A 10,566-nucleotide genomic window follows, 5' to 3' on the forward strand; every position below is an offset into this window, starting at 1 on the left:
AAGATAGTTGGCAACACCCCCCCCCCCCAAAAAAAAGAAAATGACACCAAGGTACATTTGGACTATTTTTCCAACAGAAAATTTGCTGCCTACCTTTGAATACTTTGCATCCTGCCACAATTCAGTCAGCTACAGCTAAAGACAACTTAGATTTCATCATCTATAAAACAGCTAGGTGGTGGAATGGATAAAAAGCTAGGGTCGGCATTGGGAAGGTTTATCTTTCTGACTTTAAATCTGGTCTCTGTTACTCAGTGACTGAGAGTTAAGTAACTTAACCCTGTTTGCTTCAGTTTCCTCATCTGTAAAATAAGTTGGAGAAGGAAATGGCAAATAACTCCAGTATCTTTGCCAGGAATACTTCAAATAGGATCATAAAGAGTCATTACACTCAACAACAATAACAAATAGAACAGTCACTGGCCAAAGAGAAACCATATGGCAGTAAAGATCCCATCCTCTGTCTACTCTACCTTCCACTAAGGCTGTAAGACCCTTCTTGGCAGATACTATTCATTTTTGTATATCACTAACCCTTCACAAGGCATTTAACAATAGAATACTCAACTCTTAATTTGTTACTTTTTCCCTAGATCCACCTCTAATTTTTGCAATACCTAAGTCAATGAATCTCTCTGACCTGAGTACTTCTCTCTTCTGTGTCTCATTCCTAAATCTAAACACCCAGCTCTCATCTCTTCCCTAAACTCTACACACCGGACATCTCCACCTGAACCTCCCAATGGCATCTCAAACACATTTCCAAAATAGTACTAATTACCCTAAACTTATTTGGTAAGAAAATTTCAATATTTCATAAGGGAACCAGAGTCCCAGTCACCATGAGATTTATAATACTGGAATCATTCTTGGTTCTTCTATTTCTCTTGCTCATTTCTCACAACCAAATTAGTTGCCAAATCCTATGCAATTTCAACAATTCTCAAATCGTGTAAATCATCTTGCTGGTCTGGAATGTACTCATTTCTTTTTGTTTAAAAATAAATTACTCTTCCTTTGAGCTCAATTTCTTTCCAGATACTGTTGGTACAAATATGTCTCTCTCTTCTCAAATATACCTAGAAGAGTTTCCCTGGATCTTTTCAGTATATTTATCTGATTTTCCCCCATTACAATGGAACCCCTATTTCTTTTATGCATTTACAAAAAAACAAGTGCTTAGCTTAAGTGCCTGACAAAAAGGAAGAATTCAAAAAAAGCTTTTTTCATTCATTCAGTTTCTACCAAGTAAGCAATAAATTCATTGAGAGCAGGGACTATGTTATTTTTCATCTTTGTCTCAGTCTCATGTGCATAAATATATCATTTAAATAGGAGATAATTTAAGAACTGGACTGATAAGGATTAAGGAAAAGCCTAATTCAAAGGACATGCTTATGCTGAACCTTGAAAGAAGTGAAGGATGCCAGAAGATGCAGATGAGTAAGAAAAAGCACAGGAAATAACCAAAGAAAAGGTACTAAAGGTTGGAGTGGGGCATATTTAAGAAGAGCAAGAAGGTCAGTCAAGTCAGATTCTCATTGGCCACAAAGGTGATCTTTTAGGAGTAAGTTCTGATGTTAGCAAGGCTATACAGCTGATTATGTATCAGTCTTATTACTATGTATTGATGTCATTGCTTTTTGAGCGTAGGCAGGTCTAGATATAGCCAGGGTACTCTGAGGAGGCAGTATTACTGTCCCATGACAAAACCCTCTCCCACACACTGAGGCACCTTCTTAGTACCTGCCAAACTAGGGGACCTCAACCCACAACCTGGAATCTTCTCCAAGTAGTTCGTGCTTATCAAAATATTTTGTTCTAGTTATCAAGGTCATCATCTCATTAAATTAGAAACAAAAGTGATTCAAAGTTCCTGTTCCATTTCCAGCTTGTCCTGAAACTTGTCTATTTCATCTGGGACTTCTTCCTCTTCTTTCTAATAAGCCAAGTTCCCGGAATGCCAGTATTCCCACCACTTGGCCTTTCTGGCTCTTTTTCTTTTCTAAGACTGTGGGAGCTGCCTTGGACCCAAGTTCAAATCCATCTTCTACACTTACTAGTTGTTATGATCCCAAGAAAACATCTAGGTCCTTCTCAATTTCCTTATCAGTAAAATGTAGATAATATCATATCCTCTCCAGAGCAATTGTGAGGATAAAATGAGAATTGTACAGTGCTTTGCAAACCTTAAAGTATTACATCAATGCTACTTGTTGTTAATGTTATTGTTATTATTATCTTCAAAAAGACCTATGTTTGTTTTTTAAACCTCCTCAACCCCTAAATCCTTCCTGGTCAGACATAAGTTAAAAAGGGGGGACTCTGTTGAACTTCTTCATGAAATAGTTAAATAGTACTGTCTCTTACCCCATTTTAGTAGCCTGCACTCCTATTTCCAGCAATCTTGTACTAATCCAAAAAAGGAGGAAGAATTCCCTTCCCTCTGTGTTACTTTGAAAAACAAATGGCATCAGAATATTCTAGAAGCCTTCCTACGGTAATAGAGAGGGCAAGCTCCTTGATTTCATACCAGTAATTGTAGGCAATAGGCAGATAGGAGGAATGAATAAAGGAAAGGCCTTGAAGTCAGGAAGATCCTTGTTACTTCTGTGTGTGATCAGGAGTAAGTTCCTTAATTTCTCAGCACCTTAACCTGCTTCAAGACAGATGCAAGAGATGTTGAGGAATTCCCATATTGGGACTAGTAAAGTTATAGGTCCAGCCCAAAACAAAAACTTCAGGTGATTCTAGGAAGTTCCCAGTTCACAACATCAATGACCAACACCTAAACAAAATCTGACTGAAGGCCCAATCTGGGATACAAGTTGGACTATTTCCCTGAAGGCTCACAAATAGGTAAAGTAGGTCTTCTGTGTCCTAGTTGGCTCGTTTGGTAACAGCAAACATATTTGCATAGACAGGAAGCTAATTAAGAAACTTTTTTTAAAAATCACACTATGTTCTTGTTTTGAAAAGGTAAACAGGAAAAAACTGTGTTCCACAACTTAAGTAGAGTTCTTTGTGACATCTCCAAACCCAGGCACTATAAACAGAAATGGCCTAACTTCTATTTTGTAAATTTCCAAGGAGCTAAAAAAAGCTAAAAACACCTCTTTAGGACTTTGTGCAATGAGATAGTTTAATAGTAAAGTTCAAATCTACTAAAGGCGTTAAATACCTTACAAAAAAACTAACAAAGTTATAATCAGGATTTAGATTTGATTCTGTATCTGTAGCTTCATGAAAAATGTCAGTTCTACTCAGTTATGGCCTGAATCCAAACCATAATTCTGGAAGTATGCAGCTGGTTTCATACGTAAATAGTCCAGAAAAACTCTGAGTAAAATTTAACAGCAAAGGAAAAGTGAGACAACACAAAATAGTATCAGACATGGTCTTGAATTCCATTAATACTTTTCAATCCTACATTAAAAATTGTCCTGCAAACACCCTAATGGTTAAAATAATGCTCCCTGTTGGGAAGTAAATATTTGGAATGTTGAAAAATTATAAAAAACAAGATCGAACCCAAAGATGGGACCAAACCTCCCCATCTTGCAGGGATTAGCTAAGCAGTCCACAGATCTGGAACACTGCACATAATTTCAGATTTAAAAAAAATAACAAACCCTTATCAACAAAACAGTGATTCCCTGCCCTAAATGAAAAGTATTAAGTCTTTGAGTATTCTTAATTACTTCACCTCTAAATTCACCCTCTTCCTCAGTAGAAATTACAATCTCTCTTTGAAATGTCAGTCTGCTCTTTGGGAGTATAATCCCCCAAAATAAATGCCTTCATTGAACTTGAAAAAAAAATATTGATCAATTTTGCTTATTTTTCCCCTCTCTTTTTAACAATGTTCTCTTATGATTAGGGTTGGCTCTCTGAGGCAAAGGGAAATTTAGGTAATATTAAAAAAAAGACATCAATAAAAATGAGAAATTTTAGATCCTAACACTTTGCTCATGACCATCAAACAACCTGGACAGTAAAGAAATAATTCTATAGCTAGCCGGTGAAAATAAAGTAAAAACCAATAATTGGATTGATATTTAAAAATGGAAGCAAACATTTTATCAATATGGGAGTGCTTGGCTTCCACAGGAATGTAAGGGGAGATTGTTGGTTTACATTATAAAGACTGGGGTCTGCCTGCATTGTTGCCTATGGGTAGGTATGTGAGTGTAAGACAAAGAAATTGACCTCTACCTGAGCAAGACCTGAGATTACATCAGGCATGCCCCATCTGGTTCCCATTTGACTCACAGTCCTTATCCTTTACAAGTGAGTTGCTTAAGGAGATTCATGCATATTACTTTCACTCCCTTATGCTTAATAGTATAATGAGTAGGGAGGGGAAACAATATAGGGGTGAATGTATCAATTAGATTGTAACCCCAGTCACTGATTGGCACAAAGGGGAGGAACAAACCTTACAAACTACATATAGGACTGGACATTTTGTAATTCAGGGTCCTCTTTTGTTATAGAGAGGGCTTTCTTTTTGCAAAGAAGATTTAATAGAAGTCATTTTAATCACTCTGGACTAAGTATTTATAATTAGGAGCATTTGATAGCATCAACAAAAAATAAGGAATTTCTTTCCAGAGTGATGCTTCTATCTCTTCTTAACTTCATCAAACCTAAATGATTTGGGGGAGCTACATGGTGTGGTGGATAGAGTACCAGCCCTGGAGTCAGGAGGGCTTGAGTTCAAATCCAGCCTCAGATGCTTGAAACTTGCTCAGTTGTGTGACCTTGGGCAAGTCACTTAATCCCATTCGCCTTGAAAAAATACCAAAAAAAAAAAAAGGAAAAAAACCCCTAAATGACTTGATATTCAAATGAACACCAAGACATTATTTCATGAATGTCTCTGTTTAATGGTACAGGAAGATCTCTTGAGCAATGCTGTTGTAGATTAAGATTTTCATTTTTCACAAAACATCTTCATGAGAAATCACTGAGATAGAACCTCAAGAAGAAGTGCAGAGTAGAAAGCAAAGACTACCTTAAAACCCTAAGGGGACTCTGAATCCTTCTAGGAACCTCACAACATGGAATTTCAGGATAATAATAATAATGAGGAGCAAAACAAATCTCAAACAATCCTTAGTTTTTTGCAAGATTTATCCCAGAGGCAGCTAGGTGGTGTAGTGGATAGAGTACTGACCTTAGAGTCAGGAGGACCTGAGTTCAAATCCAGCATCAGACTTAAAATTACGAAGCTGTGTGACTCTGGGCAAGTCACTTAATCCCATTGCCTTGCAAAAACCAAAGAACACAAAATACAAAAAAACCCAAAACCAAAACCTTTCCCTGGGCATCGCTTCTGACAGGAAACCTTCCTCAACTCCTTGAGCTGTTGGTTCTCTCTTAACTCTCATTTATTAAGTCCTTCAGAAAAGAAATTGCTTCTCATGCTTCTTATATATCCTCAGTGTGTGTTAAATCACACTGAACAACAGTGTGCAGCAGTATGGTACAGGGAGAAGAATGAGAAACTTGGAAAAAACCAAGCTTGAGGCTCATCTTTTGTCCGATTGTGGATTAGTCACATACTCCCTATGCAAAGGAAATCTCAATATGACTTTGTATCTTTCAGTTTATTTTATTAACCTGTCTTACAAAGATATTTTGGCATTTCATAAATTATCCTTTAGATGAGGTCTAATATGATGAATTCGCCTTTTACTTTGAGAATAATGATAGAGATGTTTCAGCGTGTTTGTTGTTGAGACATTCAATTGTGTCTGACTCTTTGTGACTCCATCAGGGATTTTCTTTTTTTTTCATCAGGGGTATTCTTGGTAAAGACATTGGAATGGCTTGTCATTTCTTTCTCTAGTGGAGTAAGGAAAACAGATGTTAAGTGACTTGCCCAGGGTCACAGAGCTAGTAAGTGTCTGAGAGGTCACATTTGAACTCTAGGCACAGCTCTCTATCCACTGAACCATCTAACTGCTTATTTCAATGTTCAAAAAGAAGCATAGAAAATATTATAATTATGCTATCCCATCCAGATAGCCAACTCTTCCTCATCATGTCACCACTGTTCTGCTCCTCATAATTTGAACCAGCATCCTCCCCCACAGAACAGAGACCTGGACCTTAATATAAAAGACTTCTCAGAACCCATGTCCCCCACAGGCCTTAGTTCAGTTCAATTCCTTCATCTAAACAGCTACCATCCTTGGACCCTAGTTGACTGAAATTGAGTGGCATAAATTAGTCCACCAGGCCCCCCTTTATCTGCTGCCTGCTCTCAAGTACTAGGATACAGTTCTTCAGATCCAGCTATCCAACAAGATACTCTACCTGTCCTGTCCCACTCCTTTTATATTTTCCCAGAACAAAAGTTCCTGCCCAGGCTCCATTCCCTGATATGTTTTTATCTTCTATTAAACTGTTAGCTTCCAGAGCCCTGTATCTCTAACATCTAGCTCATTGTCTGGCACAGAGGAAGTGCTCAAATAATACCTTTTCATTTATTTATGTTATATTTCTCCCACTGGAAATAGTGGAGAAGGGAAACAGAACTTTCCCCCCTCTTTCCCATCCTTGCTAGCAACAGTACCTGCCTTGAACTCATGGGAACAAGGAAGTGGGGGTAGGTGTCTTGGAAAAAATAAGGTAAAATCCTGAATCTGCTCTGCTACCAGACCCAATCCCTATTCTATTTCTTTGCCTTGCCTCGATCTTCACTCCAGAGCCTTTGAGACAGAATAATGATATAGACAATCTGATTTTTCTCCAAAACCTAGATGAGTCTTACTTTTAGTCCTTCAAGTAGGCAAATTTTATTTATTTCTTCTTTGTGACTAGCTTTAAAGATCTTCCAGAACCTCAAAAGGCCTGCAGTGTCTGCTTCAGGGATGAATATGGAAACATCAATCAATCCCTGAGGCTGCTTTAAAAAAAAAAAAAGACATGGGTTAGTGGATGGGGGAGAAGGTATATAAAAGAAAAAGAAACACTCTAATTGAAAACTGACCAAGAACTGATGGCTGCTTCTGGGTTTTAACAGTAGCAAAAGGCCAAGTCAGATTCTCCTTTCACTCTAGCCCAGTGGTTAAGGCTGAGGAGGTAAGCATTTTGGGGAGTTCAAGTTGCAACACTGACTGCAATTTCCCAAAGAAACATTGTTATGCATTATGTTTAATAACATTTCAAGTATCATATGATATTTTTAGTACATTATGAGCTGTTGCAGGTTAGACTACAGGACCCCAAAACCATTTAGAATGGTGTCTTTATGAGAAAATGCATCCCAGCCACCAATAAATTTATTTGAAAACGTAATGCATTTATACTTAAAGAGCTGCCTATATTATGTTCAGACTCTCAAAGGGAAGAGGGCTGGGGAGAGCAGACCATAGAGATCATATGGCTCAATCTACTCATTTACAGAGAAGAAACTGAGGTAGAATGGAAGGAGTGACTTATTCAAGGTCTCAAATCTTTACAAGCCACAGATCTCCTTACTTTCTGTGCTCTAAGTTTTAAGACTCATAAAGAGCTTAACAGAGAACTTTAGAAGGAATTCAGTAATTCATAAAAAATAATAAATAAGTCTTAGAAGAAAAGAGGAGTTCATTTACTCAGTAGAACAGAAAGATAAAAGGTAACTTCATCATATTCCAGATTTGGGGGGGGGGGAGATAGTAGAAAAAGAAAAGCTTAAAGACAACAGAAAATTTTGCTGGAAAGGGAAGCAATTCCTAGTTTTTAACAGTTGATAAACAATGGCACGTGTTAAAAAGGAGGAAGGATATGAAACTTTTTCCACTGGAAATTTAGCATGAAGACTGAAAACCATTTTCCAAGGATTTTTCTTCAGTCTCACCTGAAAAAGCAGACTAAACAAATTACTGGGGTCTTTTCAGACTTTAGGACCCCAAGATCTCTCACTTTTAAAGAAATTTTATGATTTAGACTTTGAATAGATTCACTAAATTTCCTATCTAGTAAGGCCCTTTCTCAAAAGAAAAAATATAAAATCACACAGGAAGCTAACCGTACTGAAATACAGTAACCAAATACTTAAAAAATAATTCAAATTCGGGATGCCAAGTTTATTGCTTTTAAATGAGTAGAATGATGGATGGGATCTGCCGCTTTCATTTCTGCCAAGAAGCATTCCCTGGCTAAATTCAGCTCCGGCAAACCAGAAAATATCCACTATAGATACAAATAGGATTTCTTTGGTTCAAACTTATCTCCCTGACCCGACTGTAAGTTCTTGACCAGGAGTCATATCTTCTGTTTCATTTGAATCTCCCAAGCATTCTCCTGTGTTGTTCACCCAGGACATGTGCTAGAAACCCTGAAAAATAAATGCCATTCTAGGACTAACTGTGCACAAAAATCTAACTTCTTTACCTCCCTCTTTCGTTGATCCTCACTTAAAGATTCACCGTTCAGACTTTCACCTAGTCTTACCTGCTCTGTGTTTGATTGTAATTGAGGAAAGTTTTGTAGTGATTGTTCTTGCTATACTATTCGAGTAAATGCCTTTACCAATACTAACGAAGACTTCCCAAAACATGCTGCTGATTTACTGGACATCTTGCCAAGCCTTGCTGAAAGGCACAGGAGCCTTTCATTAATAAAACCGCTGCAGAGGGCTTCAGAGCTTTGTGATTATTTCCCCACACGCAGCCCCAGATTCTGGTTTAAATGCGCCAGAATTGCTGCCAACAGGATGTTGCCCCCAGGAATGGCAGCAGAAGGGTGGCCAAAGCCTGGCATTCCTGTCCACCACGGATTCTAACGGCATAAAGTGTGCCAAAAGCCTGAGCTGATTAATCTAATAAACTTGAATAGCTCATTAAATTGAATTTGCTATTCTCTTCGAGTTTCCAAAGTCTCAGCGCGGTGTGGTTAGCGGTCTCCCACGAGGATGCTCAAACCGCTGCAGGGGACCCACATTGATCCAAAAGGGCGTCGAAGCGCACCCGCAAAGCTCCCCAGCCCAGCCAAGGCTTTCCTGCCCGCGGGGCCGGGGGTGAAAGGGGAAAGGTCAGAGGGGAGCGGCTCCGCCCCCGGAGAGGCGGCACGACAGCTGCAGGTGTGGAGGCAGCCGGCCCGGCCGGGGCCCCTCCCCCCGCGCACGCGCACGCGCGCGCGGCCTCACGTGACCCCGGCCAAGAAAGAGAACTTTCCCCGCCGGCCCGGCGCCCCGCCCCCTCCCGCGCGGCTCTCGGGATGCTGAGCCGGGGCGGGGACGGGGCCCCGCGCGGGGCGCCGGGCCGGGGCCGCGGCCTCCCTCGCCCCTCCCCCGCCCTCGCGGCGCCCGTTCCTGCCTCGGGCTCGCGTCGGCGCGCTACCTGGAGACCAGCAGCCGCGCGCGCGCCGTTCCGGTCCCCGGCTGCCCGCGGCGGGATGAGCGGCGCCCCGGCCTCGGCGGGAGGGGCCCGCGCCGCCGGGTCACGTGTCCCGAGGACGGGCCCGGCCCCGGCCGCCGCCGCACGTGACACGGAGCCGAGGCGAGGGGGGAAGCCGGAAAAGCCCCGGACCTGGTTCCAGGCCGGAGTCCGCGGGCGCCTGGGGGCCCGCCGGAGAGCAGGGCTTCCCGCGGCTGGGGGCGGGACGCCCGTTCGCCTCCAGCGCCTTATTGGCTCGGCCTGCAGGAGGCGGAGCCCGGCGCGAGGCGGTGGTTTGGTCCCGCTCCTCGGGGCGGGGCAGCGGAGCCCCTCAAGTCCTGGCAGAGGGCGGCTGGAACCGGAGCGGCCCGGACGCGTGTCCTTGCAGCTTGGAGGCCCCCGCCCCCCGCGGGCCCTGGGTGGCAACGTGGAGGCCCGGGCACCGCGAGGCGGGAAAGAGACCTTTGTTTTGGAGCAGCTTCTTAGAAAACCCTAATAGAGAAGATTGGCCAGTGCCCCCTCCCCCCCAGGCTGGTTTGGGGAAGGACCCTTCGCTTTGCGGATAATCTAGGTTAGGCGGCATTGGGCAGATGATGGGGAAAGCTGCTGGAGGGGCTGCCCTTTGGTAAAACAGAATCACTGGAACAATTAGGAATTATGGAAATTAAGCAAACCGAGAAATTACGGTTTAAAAAAAAATTCTTAGGGCTTTATGGTGCAATGGGTGGGAAAGCAAATTGAATTGTTTCCTTTTGTATCTCCTCGTTATCAACGAAAATTTGAACATGGACTAAAAAGTTTATACCATTTAATTCAGAGATTCCACCATTCCACATATACAAAAGAAGGTCACTGATAAAAAGAAAGTGTCCCACAAACACCAAAATACAGGAGTATTTTTTTTGGGGGGGGTTATTGTGTTGTAGGAATAAACCTATGTGGTGGATTCAGAGAAGAACAGAGAAATCCTCATGAAATGATGCATGGTGTAGTAAGCAGAGCCAAGAAAACAACATACAGTTACTTCATTGATGTAAACAGAAATACCATCACAAAAGAAAGACCGGAGGTCAACCTTACCAAGTACTTAAAATGAAAGGCTTGCTAAAGTCACTACCCAGACAGATACAAAAGAAGGTCATTGATAATAAGAAAGTGTCCCACAAACACTAAAATACAGGAGCATTTTTTTTGG

At 41.5% G+C, this 10,566-nt stretch overlaps 1 protein-coding gene across 8 annotated transcripts in view; it reads right to left on the reverse strand.

Moving 5' to 3' along the window:
* The window catches only part of LOC141508479 (RCC1 and BTB domain-containing protein 1), a 76,549-nt gene that overhangs the window by 48,824 nt on the left and 17,159 nt on the right, over window positions 1–10,566 (reverse strand). For 5 of the 8 annotated variants that reach the window (XM_074217145.1, XM_074217144.1, XM_074217142.1 and 2 more), the window contains exons 1-2: window positions 9,336–9,351; window positions 6,782–6,916 (exon numbers count right to left, since the gene is read on the reverse strand). The exons of 1 other annotated variant lie outside the window; for it this stretch is intronic. The gene's annotated coding sequence lies outside the window, so the exon portion shown is untranslated. Of the gene's footprint in view, window positions 1–6,781; window positions 6,917–8,448; window positions 8,645–9,335; window positions 9,352–10,566 lie in introns of those variants that run through there. 2 more of the 8 variants (XM_074217139.1, XM_074217143.1) reach the window with 2 other exon arrangements.

This window comes from Macrotis lagotis, chromosome 1, assembly GCF_037893015.1.
Source record: "Macrotis lagotis isolate mMagLag1 chromosome 1, bilby.v1.9.chrom.fasta, whole genome shotgun sequence".
NCBI classification, from domain to species: domain Eukaryota; kingdom Metazoa; phylum Chordata; class Mammalia; order Peramelemorphia; family Peramelidae; genus Macrotis; species Macrotis lagotis.